A 20,429-nucleotide genomic window follows, 5' to 3' on the forward strand; every position below is an offset into this window, starting at 1 on the left:
GTTGCCTAATCTATCATCAACCAAGACTCCCAGATCCTTCTCCATTTTTGATTCCCCCAAGGGTTCCCCTCCTAACGTGTATTGTGTTTTTATGTTTTTAGTCCCCAAGTGCAAGACCTTACACTTTTCCACATTAAACCTCATTTGCCATGTCGTTGCCCACTCTGTAATTTTGTCCAGGTCATTCTGTAGGATATCTGCTTCATGCTGTGCAGTTATTGCCCTGGCCAATTTTGTGTCATCTGCAAAAACTGATATCGAACTACTGATCCCGACCTCAATGTTGTTTATGAAAAAATTGAACAAGGTTGGTCCCAAGACTGAGCCTTGGGGGACCCCGCTTACCACCTCAGACCAGTCTGAGTATGCGCTGTTTATTACTACCCTTTGGACACGCCTTTTAAGCCAATTCCGTATCCAAGAGCAAACCCTGCTATCGATACCTGCAGACCTTATTTTATAATTTAAGCGCTTGTGGGGAACTGTATCAAACGCCTTAGCGAAATCCAAGTACACCACATCCACTGGTCTCCCCCTATCTAGCTCACAGCTCACCTCCTCGTAGAATGTTAAGAGATTGGTTTGACAAGAACGCCCATTTGTAAACCCGTGCTGATTACTACTGATGATGTTGTTGTCTTTAGCAAACTCTACGATATAGTCCCTTATCATCCCCTCCAGAAGTTTACATACTATTGATGTCAAACTGACAGGCCTATAATTTCCCGGGATATGCCTCTGGCCCTTTTTGAATATCGGAATCACGTTAGCTTTCTTCCAATCCCCTGGTACATCTCCTGTCCTAATACTGTCCGCAAAGATCAGGAACAGTGGTCTCGATATAACTTTACTGAGTTCCTTGAGTACTCTCGGATGTATGCCATCCGGACCTGGTGATTTGTTTGTGTTAAGTTTATCCAGCCTTTCCCTGATTTCACCCTCTGTTAGCCATAGTGGCAAGTCCTGTGTATTACTACTAACCATACAGTCATGGTCAGTGTACCCCTCCGTTTCCTGTGTAAAGACTGACGAGAAAAAAGCATTCAGCACAGTTGCTTTTTCAGTGTCCTCTGTAACCATCCTCCCATCATTGTTAATTATGTGTGCAATATGCTCTGCCCTAGTTTTTTTGCTGTTGATATATTTAAAGAATTTCTTTGGGTTTTTTTTTTTACTATCCTCTGCTATTTGTCTCTCAAAGTTGATTTTAGCCATCTTGATTTCTTGTTTACTTTTCTTATTTGCCTCCTTGTATTGCTCGAAAGCCGATACTGTGCCCTCTGATTTATACTTCTTGAAGGCCAATTTTTTACCCCTAATAAGTTTTTTGATTATTGAACATGAAAAAATTATTTTCAAGAATAATCCTGAGTAAGCTAACAAAAAACTGTATCAGCGCCTCACTATACAGTCAACATGGACGTAAAAGTTTCTCTGTAGCACGCACACCCATCTTATGTTTTGTAGATGTGTATAAACTTGCTACATTCCGTGAAACCAAAACAGAATGTTGAGGTAACATCACACAGTTTATCCCAAAAAATTGCTGGTGTCTCTCAAGTAACATCTCCCTTTTGCCACTAAAGGAGAAATTATTTTATTAAGGTAAATTGCTAAAGGAGCAGATACAGAGCCCCTACCCACCACTATAGGTTTTCCTGGTGTTTTGGATTTCAGGTAATCTGTACCGGAGCGCGACAAAAGGATGAGGCCCAAGTAGAAAAGTTAGAGTTTCCTTATCAGATTGTCTTTAAGTGCAGCATAAACCACTTTCTCATTTTTTCTAGTAGCCTCAGCTGTAGGATCAAATAACAGTTTCTTATTTACTGTACCTGTGTGTCAGCTAGCTGTCTCTGTATCCCCTGGCATAGTCCTTATAGTCCATGACAACCAAGGACCTGCCCTTATCAGCCAGCTTAATAGTTAACCCTGATAGCTGAGATAATCCTTTCAAAGCATTCAGTTCCTGATTGGTCACATTATACATCATGTGTCTTTGCTTTTAGAACTCTGTAAACACAAATCAAAATCTTTTATTGAACAAACCCATTTCTTTGAGTTTTAAACCTAAAGCGGGTACAGGATCTACCTGTGTAGGTTTCAAGTGAAAAAGTACCTTGAAACAAATTTGTGGTCGGTAAATTAATGATGGATAACCAGAGTATGGAAAAGTCGGTGTGGTGTGCCAGAACCGACATAAGGGGGTAGGCCTGTAAATAAAGAGGGCCCCCCAAAGGTTAGAAGTCAAGAAAAAAAAAAAAGGGGTGAAGGTGGGTGGGGTGACTGTGCGTGCAGCAGGCCGGTGTAGGGGAGGGGCGGCGCTATAAAACCCGCTAGCTCCTCCCACAAACACCAGCCTGCGGCCGAACACTTGTGGTCGTTAAATTAATGATGGATAACCTGAGTATGGAAAAGTCGGTGTGGTGTGCCAGAACCGACGTAAGGGGGTAGGCCTCTAAATAAAGAGGGCAAAAAGGAAGCAAAAGAAACACACTTTATTCCACAAACAGTTCATGTCACAAGCCTACTAAAAGCTAACCTCAACTCCTTCTCCGGGTGAGGAATGTATACTTGAAAAGCGTCAGATTCCCACCGACCAAGCCTTTTGATGATGTGGCCTGGCGTGTTGTTGCCGGAGGCAGCTGACGCTGCGCCTATCCTAAAGGAGTGACCTGAGTGAGCAGCGAGGTCCCAACCCAGTCTGATACACAGAGTGCGGATATAAAACACAAACTTAGGCGTGGTGAGGGGGTTGCCCAGCAACGTAAATAGTGGTGAGTAGCTGGGAGAGCTCCGGGTCTGAGCCACGTAAATGTCCAGGACCTTGACAGGGCACCAATTATTCCCCGATGGGTACAAGGGGATGGACAAAGGGTGTCCCACCTGCCTGGTCTTGGAACACCGAAGTGTCAGGACATAGTGATCCCCAAGTTTCATCAAATCCCGTTTGAGGAGGCAAGAGCGACCCTCTGATAGAGAAGCCACCGTGAACTCTCCAGGTCGGAGAAAACCATAAAAGGCCAGGTACATGGCGGCTTTGATAACAAAATTAGTGATGGGTTCAAAGGGGGCGGCGTCTAATAGATCGAAGAGAACCCGGAATTTCTCCCCATCTATTGGCAACCGCCTGACCGGGGTGTGGCGATCCACTTTGCCAATGCCCTTTAAAAGGTTGTTAATCGGATATGCCCTGAGAAAGAGAGACGAGTTTGTCTGGTACGTCAGGACATGATGTTGTACGCCAGACAGATACAGCTTGATGGTACTGGCAGACAGTTTGAGCTGGAGGTGGCAAAAAGCTGCAAAGGCGACCATCGTCTGGACAGAGTGGTCGTGCATACCAAATTCTGCTGAAAACCTCCGGAAGATGGACATGGCTCTGTCATAAGCCCTCCTGGTGTTCGATGACAGGGCCATCCGGGCCAATTCCCGACCATGCCCCAAAATCCGGGCTAGTCCAGGACTAATCCTTTGAACTCCGGGGTCAGAGTGGGGCATCTGTCGGCCGTCGGGTGGAGGCTGAAGAACACCTGTAATTTAGACCGGGAAAGAGCGTCAGCAGCTGAGTTGGAGTGGCCTGGGATGTGTTCACAGAAAAACTGGAAGGTGGCTGCTAACAATGTCAGCCTGCGAACCAGCCTCATGATAGTCAGGGATGAAGATCGGCCCTTGTTAATGATGTCGCAGGCTGCCCTATTGTCGCTGAAACACTTGACTGCCATCCCTGACCAGCACCTTCCCCAAGTGAAAGCTGCCGCCACTATAGGATAAATCTCGAACAAAGCCGAGGTCTTGCGGAAAGCGGGAAAGGAAAGTCACTCAGCCAGCCAATGATCCCTGAACCACGAGTTCCCATAGATGGCTGCGAACCCAGTATTAGCGGCTGCATCCGTCCAGAAAACAGGGGACTGGGTGGAGATAGGCGGGATAAACATGGATATGCCATTCCAATTCTCCAGGAATTCCACCCACATGGCCAGGTCCGCCCTGGCTGGGGAATCCGAGTGAGTGACAATGCCCTCCGGAAGACCTGGCAATAAACACAGCAACCGGGAGATGAAGGACCTGCCCTGGGGGATGATGCGCATGGCAAAATTCAAAGACCCTATTAATGACTGCAGATCTTTCCCCGAGAAGGTCCCCAATTCAAGGAACCTGCCTACCACCTCGCGAATGCGCCTAAGCTTGTCCTCGGGAAGGCTGGATTGCTTTGAGACAGAATCCAAGGTGATACCCAAAAAATCTAACCTGGTGACAGGACCAATTGTCTTGCCTGGTGACAAGGGGACCCCTAGGGTTGAAAACAAGGCCATGATGCTCCTCAAACTGACGGGACTGCTGTTGCCCTGTTCAACCGATAAAAAGTCAACCAAGTAATGCAAAGCTGTGGGGCACCTGGTGATGTTAAGAAGAAGCCAGCAGAGCGTCTCTGCGAAGGTATCAAAAATCCTTGGACTACTCTTGGACCCAAACGTGAGTCTAATGGCGAAATAATATTCCCCTCTCCACTTAACACCGTGAACATGCCATAAAGAGGGGTGAATGGGCAACAGCTTGAAGGTGTTGGCTATGTCTGTCTTGCTGAGCCATGCAGCCCTACCTGCCCCCAAAATGGCTTGGATGGCGTTGTCTACGGTGGTATAGTGGAGAGAGAACTCAGCTGAAGAGATAAGGGAATTCAGGCTAGGGTTAGCAGAAGAATGAGGAGCCGACATGTCAATGATTAAACGTTTTTTATTTGAGTATTTGCTTATGGCGATACGTACGCCAGGAGGTGAAGGGTGGGTCGGGAAAGGGGCCTAACATGAAACCTTCCTGAACTTCCTTCCTGAGCAGAAGATCCACTGACTGCGGATCCTCCCTGGCAGACAGCAGGTTGGGACATTCTAGTGACCCTACGGGTAGAGACACCAACCCCGTGTGGAACCCCCCCGAGAACCCCTGAACCAAATACTCAACCAGGTGCGTAGATGGGTGAGACTGTAAGTAAAAGGCCAGCACATCAATCTTGACCCCGGTCAGTCATTGCTTCGGATTAAGCCTTGACGGACACATGGACTTGGTATGAGCCCTGAAGCAAATCGAGCATACATGGAGCAACCTGCAAGCACTAAAACTACAGGCCCCCCCCCCCCCCCCGTTGAAATTGTTGCAGACCTGGGCCTTGCCTAGATACACGATCGGGCGACCCAGTTTGTCTCTAAGGCCATGCTGTTCTGATCTGCCAGCCCCCCCCCAAGACCCCAGACGTGGAGGGCTCGGCCTCCATAGGGCAAAGGTTGGCATAGTGCGAGGTGGAGGCGCATGTGGCGCAAGAGGGTGGCACCAAGTCTGCAAAGTGCCTACAGAAAAGCTCAGTGTCCAAGAGGCTCCAATCGAACTGCACATTAAATTGTGCCAAGGTAGCCGCTGCTTTGGCTGAAACTGACTTATGGAAATCAAAAAAACGTAAAACCGCCGTACTTGTGGCCCAGATCAACAACCTTATGGAGATATAGATCCAACTCCTCCCAACGATGTGGGTAAACAGAACATAACACATCCCTGTAAATCCCGAAGGCCAGGAAAAACTCCAGAATGGTCAGTTTCTTATTGAGCCTAGGGTCTCTGGCCTTCATCACTACGGACAAATCCCCGTAGTTGTAAACCTTGTTCTCTATAACATCTTGGGAGGCAATAGGGAGAGCCACCAGGTTTACGTCCTTTCCCTCCAGGATATCCTTGCGGAGGGCTGGGGGGACCATGTGTGCCGGGGTAATGATGGGAGATGCTGCAGAAGAGGAAAAGAGGGGAACTGGGGGCCTACCCTGTCCACTAACAGGAGCGGGAGCCTGCAACGGTAACGAAGGAGGAGGAACCCCGTGAGCTGGACTGGCGTCCTCCAGTTTGGTAAATCTATCACGATGGTCTGCAGGGAAGACAAGATAGAGTCCAGAGTCCCTTGCATGACTGATCCACTGCCCTGAGAGCTGGTACCCAGTCCAGGATCTTCTGGATGCTCCGACAGGATTCTAAATAGTTCGGCCTTCCTAGCTGTGGCCGGGAAAGGGATACCCCTGTGGCGTAGGACCGCCGAGATCTTTGGGATGGTCCAAGATCCATAGGAGCCTAGCGGGGATGGATTCCGGTGATCCCTGGGGGTACCAGATCTGACGGGGGTGCCAGGCCTGGCTGGTGTGGAAGGGGGAGAAGATCCTTCGTCCAGGATGTCTCCTTGAGGCACGCTGTAGAAAGAAAAAAAATAGAACACCAAAGTCCAATTAACAACCGAGAGAGCCCCAAGAACAAAACTGGCTGGCTAGCTAGTGCCCGAGGCGAAAAACGTAACTACCCCGTGGCAGGTGAGGCCCTGCTAGATGAGAGGTTCTACCTATGATTTGGACGTGGGGTATGAGCCACTAGCGTGGTGGCGGAAGGTTGGCCTCTCAGTGACAGTAAAGAATCAAAAAGTGTGGCCGTGACAGGTGAGGCCCTAACTATAAACCCATGAGAAGGGTGAAGCGAGGCACTAACTATGGTTTGGCCCGAGGGGCGAAGAATCTCTGTGTTGAGATTGGGAAGTTGGCCTCGCGGGACCAGCTATGATGGGGGAGTATAAGGCCAGCACCTAACCCTAACAGCCAGTTCACTCACCCTACGGGGAGGAGGGGCGTGACAGGGGGGACAAACACATGACGATAGTACGACACAGTTGACAGAGCAAAACAGCGATTGACAGTAGCCATGATGAAGGTCAAGAAATGATATGAAAGTGTCATAACGTGGCACAGAGGTGGTGAAAGCAGTGATGAAAAGCAACTGGAACCGGGTGGTACCTGCTGGTGACATACTAAAAGGTGTGATGCGTGCATGATGCGTGACCGGAAGGGACCAAGACAACCGGTGCAAAGCATACCGAGGTGACTTTAAGGACGTGTGTGGAGGACCAGTGGAGATAAATGTAATGACTGGCCAGTAGTGCCTATGGGCAACGCCGGAGTGGCGTCTGTGATGACTACATGAATGGCGGAGCCGTGGAGTAAAACACATGGAAGAACCTGCAACCTGGCAGTAGTACCTGATACCGGCATTGAAGGACATGTCGTGATCCTGGAGAAATAAGGCAATCAGTAAAATGGAGGAGAAAAAAAATAAAAAACAGAAGCAGCAACAACGACCCCCCCAAGTGTTGAACAGCATGTCATGGGTGCCAGGGAGCAGGGAACACATATACCCGTGTGATGCTAGTGAGCCCCCCCACCTCCCCCCCCCTGAACCCCAGACACCAACATCTCCCCCCCCCTCCTGACAGAGGGTTAGATTTTTTTTTTTGGAACCTAATTAAACCAATGCCCGCGATGAGAGCCGTGCTTGGGGGCGACTGGTGACCCCAGTGAGGGAGGGCCATGGCCTAATAGAGAGGCAGGCAGGTAGGTGAGTAGGCAGACCAACCCCCCTCCCCCTGAAGGAGTCCATGCACATGCTATGCATTAGATCGAAGTATGTGCAACTAAACAATATATGACCTGTGCCAATCAACTGACATGTGCAAATGTGTCTGCCAGACCTGGTGCAATACAACCAATATGAAGCCCCAAAAAAAAAAAAAAACCTGGTGCCCCCAGCGAGGGAGAGAGCCGTGGCCTTGAATGAGAGGCAAGCAATGTAGTGCAACAAGCCCCCCCCCCCCCCTCGATCCCCGCAGGTACCTGACCCGGCTGTACAGCGGGAGAAGAGGGGAGATGCAGCTGCGGAGGTGCTGGCGGCGGCGGCAGAGGTGCAGGCGGCGGCGGAGGTGCAGGCGGTGGCGGAGGTGCTGGCGGTGTCTCGGTGTTCCCTGGTTCGACCGGAAGTTCGGTCCTCGCGGTGGAAGTTCCCGGCGGGCGTCAGGTGACGAACTGGGACACCTGACTGTGCGTGCAGCAGGCAGGTGTAGGGGAGGGGCGGCGCTATAAAGCCCGCTAGCTCCTCCCACAAACACCGGCCTGCGGCCGAACACATGTCAATACAGTCTATATAAATCCTGTTGTAAAACAAATCGATTCATCTTCATAGTAGGACAAATGTTCAAACCTTTACTTAACCACTTTAACTCCACTCACATTGCTGCTACTGCCGCTCCCGCTGTGTTCAGTCACAGCGGGAGTCGGGCCAGGGGAGGAGCGGCGGCGATCGCCGCTGCTCTTCCCCGATCGTCGGGGAATCTAGTTTGGAGATCCGCCCGCTTGTGTAAACAGAGCGGGCGGATCTCCTAAGTGACAGGGAGTGACAGATTGCAGTGTTCAGCATAGCTGAACATATGCGATCTGTCCCTGTGTCACACAGTCACCTCCCCCCACACGTTAGTAAGCACCAGGCATACATTAACCCCTCCTTCTCCAATAAAATTAACCCCTTCCCTGCCAGTGTCATTTTTACAGTAACAGTGCATATTTATAGCACTGACTACTGCAGTAATGTCACTGGTACCCCCAAAAGTGTCAAAAATGTCAGTCAAGGGTCCGATCTGTCCGCCGCAATTTCGCAGTCCCGCAAAAAAATTGCAGATCGCCGCCATTACGCGTTAAAAAAAAACACCAAAAATGACAGAAATCTTTCCCTTAGTTAGTAAACGCAATAACTTTTGCGCAAACCAATCAAAATACGCTTATTGTGATTTTTTTTACCAAACATAGGTAGCAGAAAACAAATTGGCCAAAAATTTTAAAAAATTTTGATTTTTACATTTTTTGGGGGGGAATATCATATAAAAAATGTGAAAAATATTGTTATTTTTTCAAAATAAACGCTATTTTTTTGTTTATAGCGCAAAAAGTAAAAATCGCACAGGTGATCAAATACCACCAAAAGAAAGCTCTGTTTGTGGGAAAAAAAGGACGTAAATTTCGCTTGGGTACGGCGTCGCACGACCGCGCAATTGTCAGTTAAAGTAGCACAGCGCCGAATCGCAAAAAGTGGCCTGGACGTAAGACAACAAAATCCTCCGGTGGTAAAGTGGTTAAAGCAGACCTTTACCCATAACTACTTGATAAAAAAATGTTTTTTTAGCAAGGAACATACATTCCACGCTAATAATTATGCTGCCAAAATGAGTGTGTGCTGTAAATTGCATCCAACATTGTTCCCGTTTCTTCTTGCTGGAGGCTGCCATTTTACTGAAGCCCAGAACCCATGAGCAGAAGTAAATCATAAAGCAAAAGTAAACCCATTGATTAAACAGTTTAAAAAAAAAGTTACATTCCTGGAATGCCACAATTGCTAACTGTCACATTTTCTTGTATCCTCAACCAAAATGTCAAACCATCAAATGGCTAGTGTCATACTGTTAACCCCTTCCCTGCCAGTGTCATTTTTACAGTAACAGTGCATATTTTTAGCACTGATTACTGTAGTAATGTCACTGGTACCCCTAAAAGTGTAAAAAATGTCAGTTAGGGGTCCGATCTGTCCGCCGCAATGTCGCAGTCCCACAAAAAATCGCAGATTGCCGCCATTACTAGTAAAAAAAAAAAAAAACAATAAAAATGACAAATCTTTCCAGTTGTTAGTAAACGCAATCACTTTTCTGCAAACCAATCAAAATACACTTATTGCGATTTTTTTTTTTACCAAAAATATGTAGCAGAAAACAAATTGGCCTAAAATGTTAAAAAATGTTGATTTTTTTATTATTTTTTTGAGAATTCCATGTAAAAGAATGTGAAAGATATTGTTTGTTTTTTTTCAAAATTGTCGCTCTTTTTTGTTTATAGCGCAAAAAATAAAAAATCGCACAGGTGATCAAATACCACCAAAAGAAAGCTCTATTAGTGGGAAAAAAGGACGTCAAATTCATATGGGTACAACGTTGCACGACTGCGCAATTGTCCGTTAAAGTCATTTCCGAATCGCAACATAGGGCCTGGTCATTGAGCAGCCAAATCCTCCGGTCTGAAAGTGGTTAATACATTATTTTGTCAAAATCATGGAAGACAATAACTAAATTATTTAAAACATTTAAAATATTTGGATGCAACCACTACATGAATACATTTATTTTACTTTAATAAATATATTAATCAATCCAAAGGAACATTATTGACACCCTGATTAATAGTATTCAGATTTAATATACACTGATAAAGCAGTTTAGACCTAATGGCTCCAAAGTATTTAAAAAATAAATCCATTTGGTCTCACAATTGGAAAGGTCTCGAACCCAATTTGACCCCTCCAAAAGGGAGGAACCCTTTCTATACCCCAAAATTGTAGACCACTAGTATCCCTATGATGGAACCGTCTGAAATGTTCAGAGACACTATGATATTTATTACCTTTCTTTATGTTTTAAATGTGTTCAACTACCCTCATTTTTAAAGTACGTTTAGTGCGACCTATATACATAAGGTTACATGGATATGTGAGAGCATACACCACATGAGTGGAATCACATGTAATCAGCTGATTGATCGTATATTCTTTACCACTTTGAGGTGCAGGTCTTTTATCATCAACTATTTAAAACTTATTTGTTAAGCACTGGCTCCTTGGAATCTAAAGAATGTTCTGAATTTTCTGTTCTACAGTATTTTTATTATATCCCTTCGGCACAAATCTATTTTTAATTACCTGAGCCTGTTCCATATAGTCATGATCAAGCGTTCAATTTCTTCGTACATGTATCAACTGGCCTCGTGGAATATTTTTGAGCCAAGCCGGATGATGGCCACTCTTTATAGAAAGATAACTGTTTCTATCCATTGGCTTAAAAAACACTTTAGTGGCAAAATGGTCTTCTTGTTTAAAAATAGAGACATCTAAGAAGCGCATGGTCTGATCATGATAATGAAAGTCTAGTTTAATATTATTGGTGTTATTATTACATTTTTCCATAAAATTGATCAGGCCAATTTCAGAACCTTCCCAAATGTAGAGGATATTATCGATAAATTTTCTATTATAAATTAACTCAGGTCTAAAAGATTCAAATACTGCCTTATTCTCCCATTCTGCCATGAAAAGGTTTGCTAAACTGGGAGCAAATTTTGTTTTTATAATATATGTCCGCATAATATATTTGATTGTCCTAGAATCATGGTTGTCTTCCATGATTTTGACAAAATAATGTACTAACCTCTTTATGACTGCCTGCCGCAGATGTACTGCGGCAGGCAGCTGCTACTGTGCGAATCACCATAACTGTACGTCGGTCGTCGCGAGCAGGATGCTGGGGGGCGAGCATGCACTGCCGGTGACGTGCTCCCGCCCCCACTCATCAGCGGGGAAGCCGATGCAGCGGGCAAGTGGCTCCGATTGCCGCCTGACACCCGCGATCATTCCCCACTGAGAGAGAAGAATGGTTAGCTGTTGTAAACACAGCTGACCATTCTTCTCCCTGGAATGATCATAGAGCTCCTGTGATCCTTCTATATAGGATTACAGGTCTCTATGGTCATTCCACAAGCCACGCCCCCCCACAGTTAGAATCACTCTCCTAGGCTCACATTTAACCCCTTGATCAACCACAATGTTAACCCCTTATCTGGCAGTGTCATTATTACAATAAAAGTGCATATTTTTAGCACTGATTACTGTAGTAATGTCACTGGTCCCCCCAAAAGTGTAAAAAATGTCAGTCAGTGGTCCGGTCTGTCCACCACAATGTCGCAGTTCCGCAAAAAATCGCAGATCGCCACCATTACTTTTTTTTTTACCAAAAATATGTAGCAGAAAACAAATTGGCCTAAAATGTTAAAACATTTTGATTTTTAATTTTTTTTTTGAATGTTAATGCAGAATGTGAAAAATATATATATTTTTTCAGAATTGTCTCTCTTTTTTTGTGTATAACTAAAAATCGCACAGGTGATCAATTACCACCAAAAGAAAGCTCTATTTGTGGGAAAAAAAGGATAATTGTGTGGGTACAGCATCGCATGACCGCGCAATTGTCAGTTAAAATCACGCAATGCAAAGTTGAAAAAAGTGTCCTGGTCATTAAGGGGGCAAATCCTTCTGGTCTTAAAATGGTTAATAAGGTGTACTACTGTAATAATGGTTTTAGTTTTAACGTAGAATTAACTGTTTTAGTATCTAACATGCAGTGTTTAATATGTAATTATTATCAACCGAGTATGATTTTAAATACCCAACTCCCTCACTAGGCTCATTGAATACTAAATAGGATACAGCTTTATACCAGATTTGAGATATCAGGACAATTTCTAAATTGTCCTGGCGGAAGAAGGGTTAAGTGCATGGACGGACAACTAATATTTGCTGTCTAGAGTGAAGGCAGCAATGTCCGCACCATCCTAGGGCAGTCCAATGAGCGTGGAATGGGTGGCGTGGTTACAATGTTAATCTTGATAACCCGGTCTGCCGGGCCATGTAGTCACCCCCCTGTGACGAAGTCGGAAGTGACAAAACGCATTGGACCATGGCTACACGCCAAACCAGAGGTTGGAGGAACGGAGGACGGTTCCTAGGGTTCCTTGTACCAGCATGGAGGTCGTGAGGACCGGGGGAACGTTCCGAATTCCCTATTCAAATACCAATGTGCTGTTATCCTTTGTATTTATGTATTATGTAGGTGCAATGGAATAGGGATTCATGTTTTAATAAATGAAATAAAAATGGTATCACACTAGTAGAGCTTTTCTTTTTTATATACGACTTCATGGGATTATATTTGGAGGAGGAAGCTAAACATTACTGTTAACCCAGAAGGGACTGGTGTGATCTACTCCCTGCAGCGCATTAGCCCACACCATGAGAATGGGGGGCAACAACCTATGGTGAGTTGCCAACTGATGGGAATGGTTGTTACACTGGAGGTGGATGTCAAGGTGATTTGAATAATTCAACCCACGGGATTCACATCACTGAATGGTCTACTTCAATGAACACTTTTATTCAGAACTGTTTTATTTTTCCAGCACTATGTGGGACTTCTCATGAACTTTCGTTTTTCTTGATTCCTATTATGGAACATTTATAGGATTATCAATTATTGATATATTTAATTAATTTATTTTTTCATATTTACACATTTTAATTGCACAGCTTGGTGTGTTGCTTTTAAAGGCTATAGTCACTATCTAGTTTATTTATTTCAATATAAGCCACAGCATTATATTTAATTCAAGTTTAATGTACTGCAGCGGTTACTGTGATTGAATTAATTTCACAATTTTTTCACTGATTTATTTTTGTGAACACAACAGCGCAAGGGATTTCACGTTATATTATAAACAAAAAAAGACTGACAATTTTGAAAAAATATATATATTTTTACATACATATAAAACACATCTAATCAAAAAAATTAAAAAAAATAAATAAAATTTCTTTATCAATTTATGTATTCTGCTACATATTTTTAATACAAAAAAAATCACAATATGTGCATATTGATTGGTTTGCGCAAATGTAAAAAAAAAAAAAAAAAAAATCAAATTTTTTCATCAGTTTAGGCCAATATGTATACTGCTACATTTTTTTGGTAAAAAAAAAAAATCCTAATAAATGTATATTGATTGCTTTGCACAAAAGTTATAGCGTCTACAAACTATAGGATATATTTTTTTACATTTTTTTACTAGTAATGGCGGCAATCATTGACTTATAGGGAGACTACGATATTGCGGTGGACAAATCAGACACGTTTGACACTTTTTGGGGACCAGTGACACTAATAACAGTGATCAATACTAAGAAATATGCACTGTCACTGTACTAATGACACTGGCTGGGAAGGGGTAACATCAGGGGCAATGAAAGGTTTAATTGGGTGCCTAGCTGGTGTTTTCTTACTGTTGGGGAGGTGCTTGTACTGGAGGAAGGCATGGATCCACATCATTGCTTTGCAGGAACACAGGATCCATACCTTCTGTACTGACAGAACTGTGATCTGCATTTGTTTACATAGGCAGACCACCATTCTCACTCTGTACAGAAGGATCAGCGGTTGACATCTAGTCCGCAGGACCCGCCAATCAGCTCCCGCTGTGATTATACACAGTGAGAGCTGATTGGTGGGTCCTGCGGACTCGATGTCTGTCAGGACGTGTGTGTCCCAGACCCAAAAGTGTTGGAACATGTACTAGGTACGTGAGCAGGGGCAGTAGTGTCACATTGGTGCCATGTATGTAAGTTGTACGGTCGGCAAGTGGCTAGGTATGAATCAACCCTTTTTAGGACTCCATGTCTCCCCCCAATATGGTGAATGAAATCGTCAATAAATCTAAACCAAACCACCCACACTGCAAAAAAATATAGGGTGTTGAAAATGTAAGAATTCTCGACAATATCCACATACACGTTGGCATATGAAGGGAAGACACGCAAGCCTGTCGCTGCACCTCTTAATTACAGATAAAACTCATTATTGAACATGAAAAAATTATTTTCAAGAATAATCCTGAGTAAGCTAACAAAAAACTGTATCAGCGCCTCACTATACAGTCAACATGGATGTAAAAGTTTTTCTGTAGCACGCACACCCATCTTATGTTTTGTAGATGTGTATAAACTTGCTTCATTCCGTGAAACCAAAACAGAATGTTGAGGCAACATCACACAGTTTATCCCAAAAAATTGCTGATGTCTCTCAAGTAAGATCTCCCTTTTGCCACTAAAGGAGAAATTATTTTATTAAGGTAAATTGCTAAAGGAGCAGATACAGAGCCCCTACCCACCACTATAGGTTTTCCTGGTGTTTTGGATTTCAGGTAATCTGTACCGAAGCGCGACAAAAGGATGAGGCCCAAGCAGAAAAGTTACAGTTTCCTTATCAGATTGTCTTTAAGTGCAGCATAAACCGCTTTCTCATTTTTTCTAGTAACCTCAGCTGTAGGATCAAATAACAGTTTCTTATTTACTGTACCTGTGTGTCAGCTAGCTGTCTCTGTATCCCCTGGCATAGTCCTTATAGTCCATGACAACCAAGGAGCTGCCCTTATCAGCCAGCTTAATAGTTAACTCTGATAGCTGAGACAATCCTTTCAAAGCATTCAGTTCCTGATTGGTCACATTATACATCATGTGTCTTTTCCTATTAGAACTCTGTAAACACAAATCAATATCTTTTATTGAACAAACTCATTTCTTTGAGTTTTAAACCTAAAGCGGGTACAGGATCCACCTGTGTAGGTTTCAAGTGAAAAAGTACCTTGAAACGAATATGTCAATACAGTCTATATAAATCCTGTTGCAAAACAAATCGATTCATCTTCATAGTAGGACAAATGTTCAAACCTTTACTTAAAGCAGAACTTTACCCATAACTACTTGATTTAAAAAAATGTTTTTTTAGCAAGCGACATACATTCCACGCTAATAATTATGCTACCAAAATGAGTGTGTGCTGTAAATTGCATCCAACATTGTTCCCGTTTCTTCTTGCTGGAGGCTGCCATTTTGCTGAAGCCCAGAACCCATGAGCAGAAGTAAATCATAAAGAAAAACTAAACCCATTGATTAAACAGTTTAAAAAAAGTTACATTCCTGGAATGCCGTGATTGCCAACTGTCACATTTTCTTGTATCCTCAACCAAAATGTCAAACCATCAAATGGCTAGTGTCGGGGGTTTTGGGTTTTTGGGTTTTTAGCATCACTGTGCACCGTGATAAGTTTGGGACATCTGGCATTTCCAGCAGATGGTGTAGTTGGTGAGCGCATCATACTATTGAAATACATTCCTAAGTATTTAAGAACATGAAAATATTGTTAGAGTACATGGATATTATGTTCTCTTACTATTATTGTGTTTTTCTTTTTTCTTTATAAGTATGTGGAAACAGTTTTTGAATGTCATATACGGTCCCTGAGGAAGCATTCCAATGAGCAGAACGCTATGCGAAACGTGTTGGACGGGTTGACTATGTATTTACATTGTATGCTGTATCTAATATAAATGCAAACAGGCAAATGAGCCACCACTGCATGGTTGTACTGCATGGTTGTACAATGATTGTAATAATTATTTTGACTTATCATTGTTTTACCTTTTTGATACTAAAATAAAAATGTATATTTTTAACAGAATGTGATTTTTCTATCTATGACAACCTCATTTTTCAGGTATGACAAAAATGTCATACCTATGGCGACAACCAAAATCACAATATGCCAAGAAAGAAGGGATTGTTTAGTCCCAGCCTCGCCGCCCGTGAGTAGCAGGGAGCCGCGTCTGGATTCCTCTGCCACTGGAGACCTTTTTGGCCAGTCCCACCGGCAATGACAGGGCCATAAGCCGGCCCCATTCAGTCACTTCCGGTGTGGGCGCAATATTGGTGTATGCAAATAGGACCAGCGTGAACTGCACAACAGAAAGTGATGCGGCTACATGCTGGTCACTTGACAACACCATCTCAACATGGTAAGGGAATTTCCGGGTGAGGAGGGACCACAGAGAGGAGCGCGATGCCCATCCCCTGTCCTGGTTTTGCGCCTGAGTGTCCATCACAATAGTACCCAACCACCGGATGTGTACCCTGCGCCACCACTGATATAGATGTCAGGCATTTCCAGCTAGTATATCCACATTTTTATGACAGGTATAAAAACAAAAACAGCAAACAAACAACATTTACATTTACAATGTTCTTATTCCATAACCATAATAATGCATGCAGTTATTATTGTTTCAGCTTGTTAGTTTCCAAATCGGTCAATTCCTATATATCCATGCTACTTAAGTTAGATGGAAATGCACAATGAAGTCGTATACCCATATACAATGTTATTCTCCTAAGCCTGGTGGCTGAGTAGCCTGTAAATTTCATTTGGCCTCTTACTTGAGGATTTGATTATCAAAATCACCTCCTCGAGGGCTTTTTTGAATTACTTCCAGTACTGAAAATGAAATCACACTCGGATCGTAGCTATGGTGAAGACCCACATGTTTGCCAATCGGCGTATACAGCAATCCCACATCTATATAATAGAGGTGGTTTTGTATAAGTTGTGCAATCATTCTCTTGGTCTTCCCCACATACAGTAGAACGATCCACATGTGCAATAAACCAAGTACACTACACCTTCTGTTTGACAATCCGTACAGAATTTAGGTTTTATTATATAACATCCCTTGAAAGAGGGAGGGCAATGATCATAGCCGCTGCAGCAATAGGTGCCCACACCTCCAACTACTCCCTCAGGGTCTTCCCTTATTGATGAATAATGACTATGGGCAAGACAATGTGTAATGGACCGTGCTCTACGATGAACACTGCCGGGGGGTTTTGGGTTTTTTGCATCACTGTGCACTGTGATATGTTTGGGACATCAGGCAATTCCAGCAGATGGTGTAGTTGGTGAGCGCATCATACTATTGAAATACATTCCTAAGTATTTAAGAACATTAAAATATTGTTAGAGTACATGGATATTATGTTCTCTTACTATTATTGTGTTTTTCTTTTTTCTTTATAAGTATGTGGAAACAGTTTTTGAATGTCATATACGGTCCCTGAGGAAGCATTCCAATGAGCAGAACGTGTTGGACTGGTTGACTATGTATTTACATTGTATGCTGTATCTACAATGAATGCAAAGAGGCGAATGAGCCACCACTGCATGGTTGTACTGCATGGTTGTACAACGATTGTAATAATTATTTTGACTTATCATTGTTTTACCTGTTTGATACTAAAATAAAAATGTATATTTTTAACAGAATGTGTTTTTTCTATCTATGACAACCTCACAACCTTGAAAGTCCTAAGATTTAGGATAAGAGTGTGGAAATACTTCTGTTGGGGTTACAGGTCCCTAGCAGTTTTTTTTTCCTGGCTTCTTTTTTCCGCTTTTCTCTTCCTAATATTGTGTATTACCATCTTCTCTGTCTCCTGCTCTCTGTTGCAATGTCAGTCCATCCACGTTTTGATCTAGGATGGTAGTGTCGGCCACCTCTCCTCTGTTTATTTGTCCTCCTGCTGCTCTTAAAAGAGTTGTAAAGACAGAAAGTTTTTTTTTTTTATCCTAAAGCATTCTATGCATTGAGATAAAAAGCCTTCTGTCATTGGTCTGCTACCTAAGGCCCCTTTCACACATACTGGTGATATTGGTGATACAGCACACACTTTCCTTACTCACTGGTATAAGCTACAACAGTGCCCCTCCTAATTCATTCAACTTCATTCTCTTTTTCTTTTTTCTTTCACTTTTCTTACTTTTTTTATCATTTGTCTGTTTTGGTTTGCACACTTCAGCACCTTGTGGTGGGTTCACAGTCCTTGTTCTCCTGCTCTCATCTGTTGCCTTTATTGACATAGATCTGCCCACACTATTACTCTATATAGATTGTTATATATTGCCCTTGATATCACTACGCGATATCCTGATATACATACCATATATACTTTTTCAGTCAGTGTTATACTATCAAGCAGGATGTGTCACCCATCACTCACGTCTTTCTCACCTGGCCCTCCATCTTGGTTGCCGTGCATCTATTTCCCCGTCAGCTCCCGGATCAGACTTATTTCACCATCCTGGGACAGCGTTCATCCACCATTTTTTAGCCGCATGTGAGTGCGATTCCCCCACTTGGGGTATACATATTTATGTACAAGAGGGAGCAAGTGAAAAGGAAGCCCAGAACCATATGAACCTTGCTCACCCGGCGCACAACCTATATAATCCCTATCTAAAAACACTAAAGCAGCTGCTATAAATATCACAATGCAAAGAAGGTGTGTAAAGCAAAGTGTCTTAGCATCCAACTTCTACTCTATCAACACACTAGCAGCGCTGAAAAAGTCCACAACAATGAACTAAATACTTAAAATAAATAATTAACTCTGTGCAGGAAGAAATAAGCGTTCATGCATAAAGTCCCAATGTCAGCCAGAGGATGAAAGTCCACAGACTGTGAATCCACATAAAGACTTGTCAGCAGACCAAAAGCGCAGGAGACCTCCACCGCACCACAGTGCACACCCTTAAGGTTGGGGACTCACCAGATATAAAAGATATATGCGCCCAAAGCAACTGGTATATACGATCTCCCGACTGCCTCCAACAGCAGGGTGATAACAGCCGGATGAGGAAAAAGTAGATGACTCCCAGCCAGAGGTCTTCTCAGTGTAGTACTCACAAAGCATGAAAATCAATGGAGTGACATAGCGTGATACTGCATAACACTTCATTCCCCACACACAAAAAATCCCTCACATATTGCACTTACAGACAAATCAGTAATACAGCGTAAAAATGGTTAGGGAAACCTGCGTCCTGACGCCGTAGCCCTTCGTAGCAGCCCGCTGCTCGGTACCAGCATCGAGCCTCCGGGTATGGCGTCTGACGTCAGCTTCCCACGTGACCGCGTGACCACGCATTGATGCGTTTCGTCAGCAAATGACTTCAACCGAGGGCGTTGTCACACGGCAAGGTCACTCGTATTTGACTGTATTGGAATGGGCGGTCCCGGTGACGAGCTAATGACGTGAGTACGATGCAGCTCACGTCCTTCCGCCCATTCCACAGCCTAGCTACGCCTACTATAACACTTCCGCCCATACACGGCGTCACCACCGTCACTGGTCAAACTACATAGCACCCTTCCTCCCCGAATTCACGGATATTGGGGGGCGAGTTAGATCCAGATCATCGGCGGATCATACAACCATGGCACCATTCTGTTAGTATTTAACACCCTAAACATACGGTGTTTTGCCATAGCATAACAATACCAACTAAAGTGCAAGTGTTATGTGAAATATACATTATTGCTACTGATGTCAACATCCATTCAAAGATATAGACATATACAAGTGATGTAACATCTAAAATATTACACAGTATAAAACATACTTAAAAAACTACACATTATTAAAAACTCAGCCAATTTTAAAATTTTCTCTATAGAATTCAAGGCAAAGTATAACAAAAGAGTATAACAAACAAGCTTGGGCATATATGATTATAAGAGACACACACTGTTAATAATTACTGATGAAGCAATTTACATCGAGATCTATATTGAGTCCATGCGGATGTAAAGAATTGGTCTGGAAAATCCAATGGGTTTCGCGTTTTGAAAGGTCCCTAACTCTATTGGATCCCCTCCAGACCTGATCCACACGTTCGATACCCCAAAATTTTAGATTAGTGGGATCTTGGTTATGAAATTGTTTAAAATGGAGGGACACGTTATGGTCCTTGAATCCTTTCCTGATATTCGCTGATATGCTCGGATATGCGAATAGCTATGGTTCTTTTAGTCCTGCCAATATAAATCAACCCGCATGGACACTCCATACCATACACCACATGGGTAGTATGGCAAGTGATCAGGTCCTCGATATGAAAATCTTCACCATTAGCAGAAGAGTGAAAGGAAGTTAGACCCCTCAAATGGGTGCGGACCTGTTTACAGGACTTACAGCGACGACACGCATAAAAACCTGTCTTATTGTCCCAAAACAGTGGGTTTGGTGGGTGGGTCTAACACTTTGCACACTAT

This window comes from Pelophylax lessonae, assembly GCF_965119305.1.
Source record: "Pelophylax lessonae genome assembly, chromosome: 12".
NCBI lineage: Eukaryota > Metazoa > Chordata > Amphibia > Anura > Ranidae > Pelophylax > Pelophylax lessonae.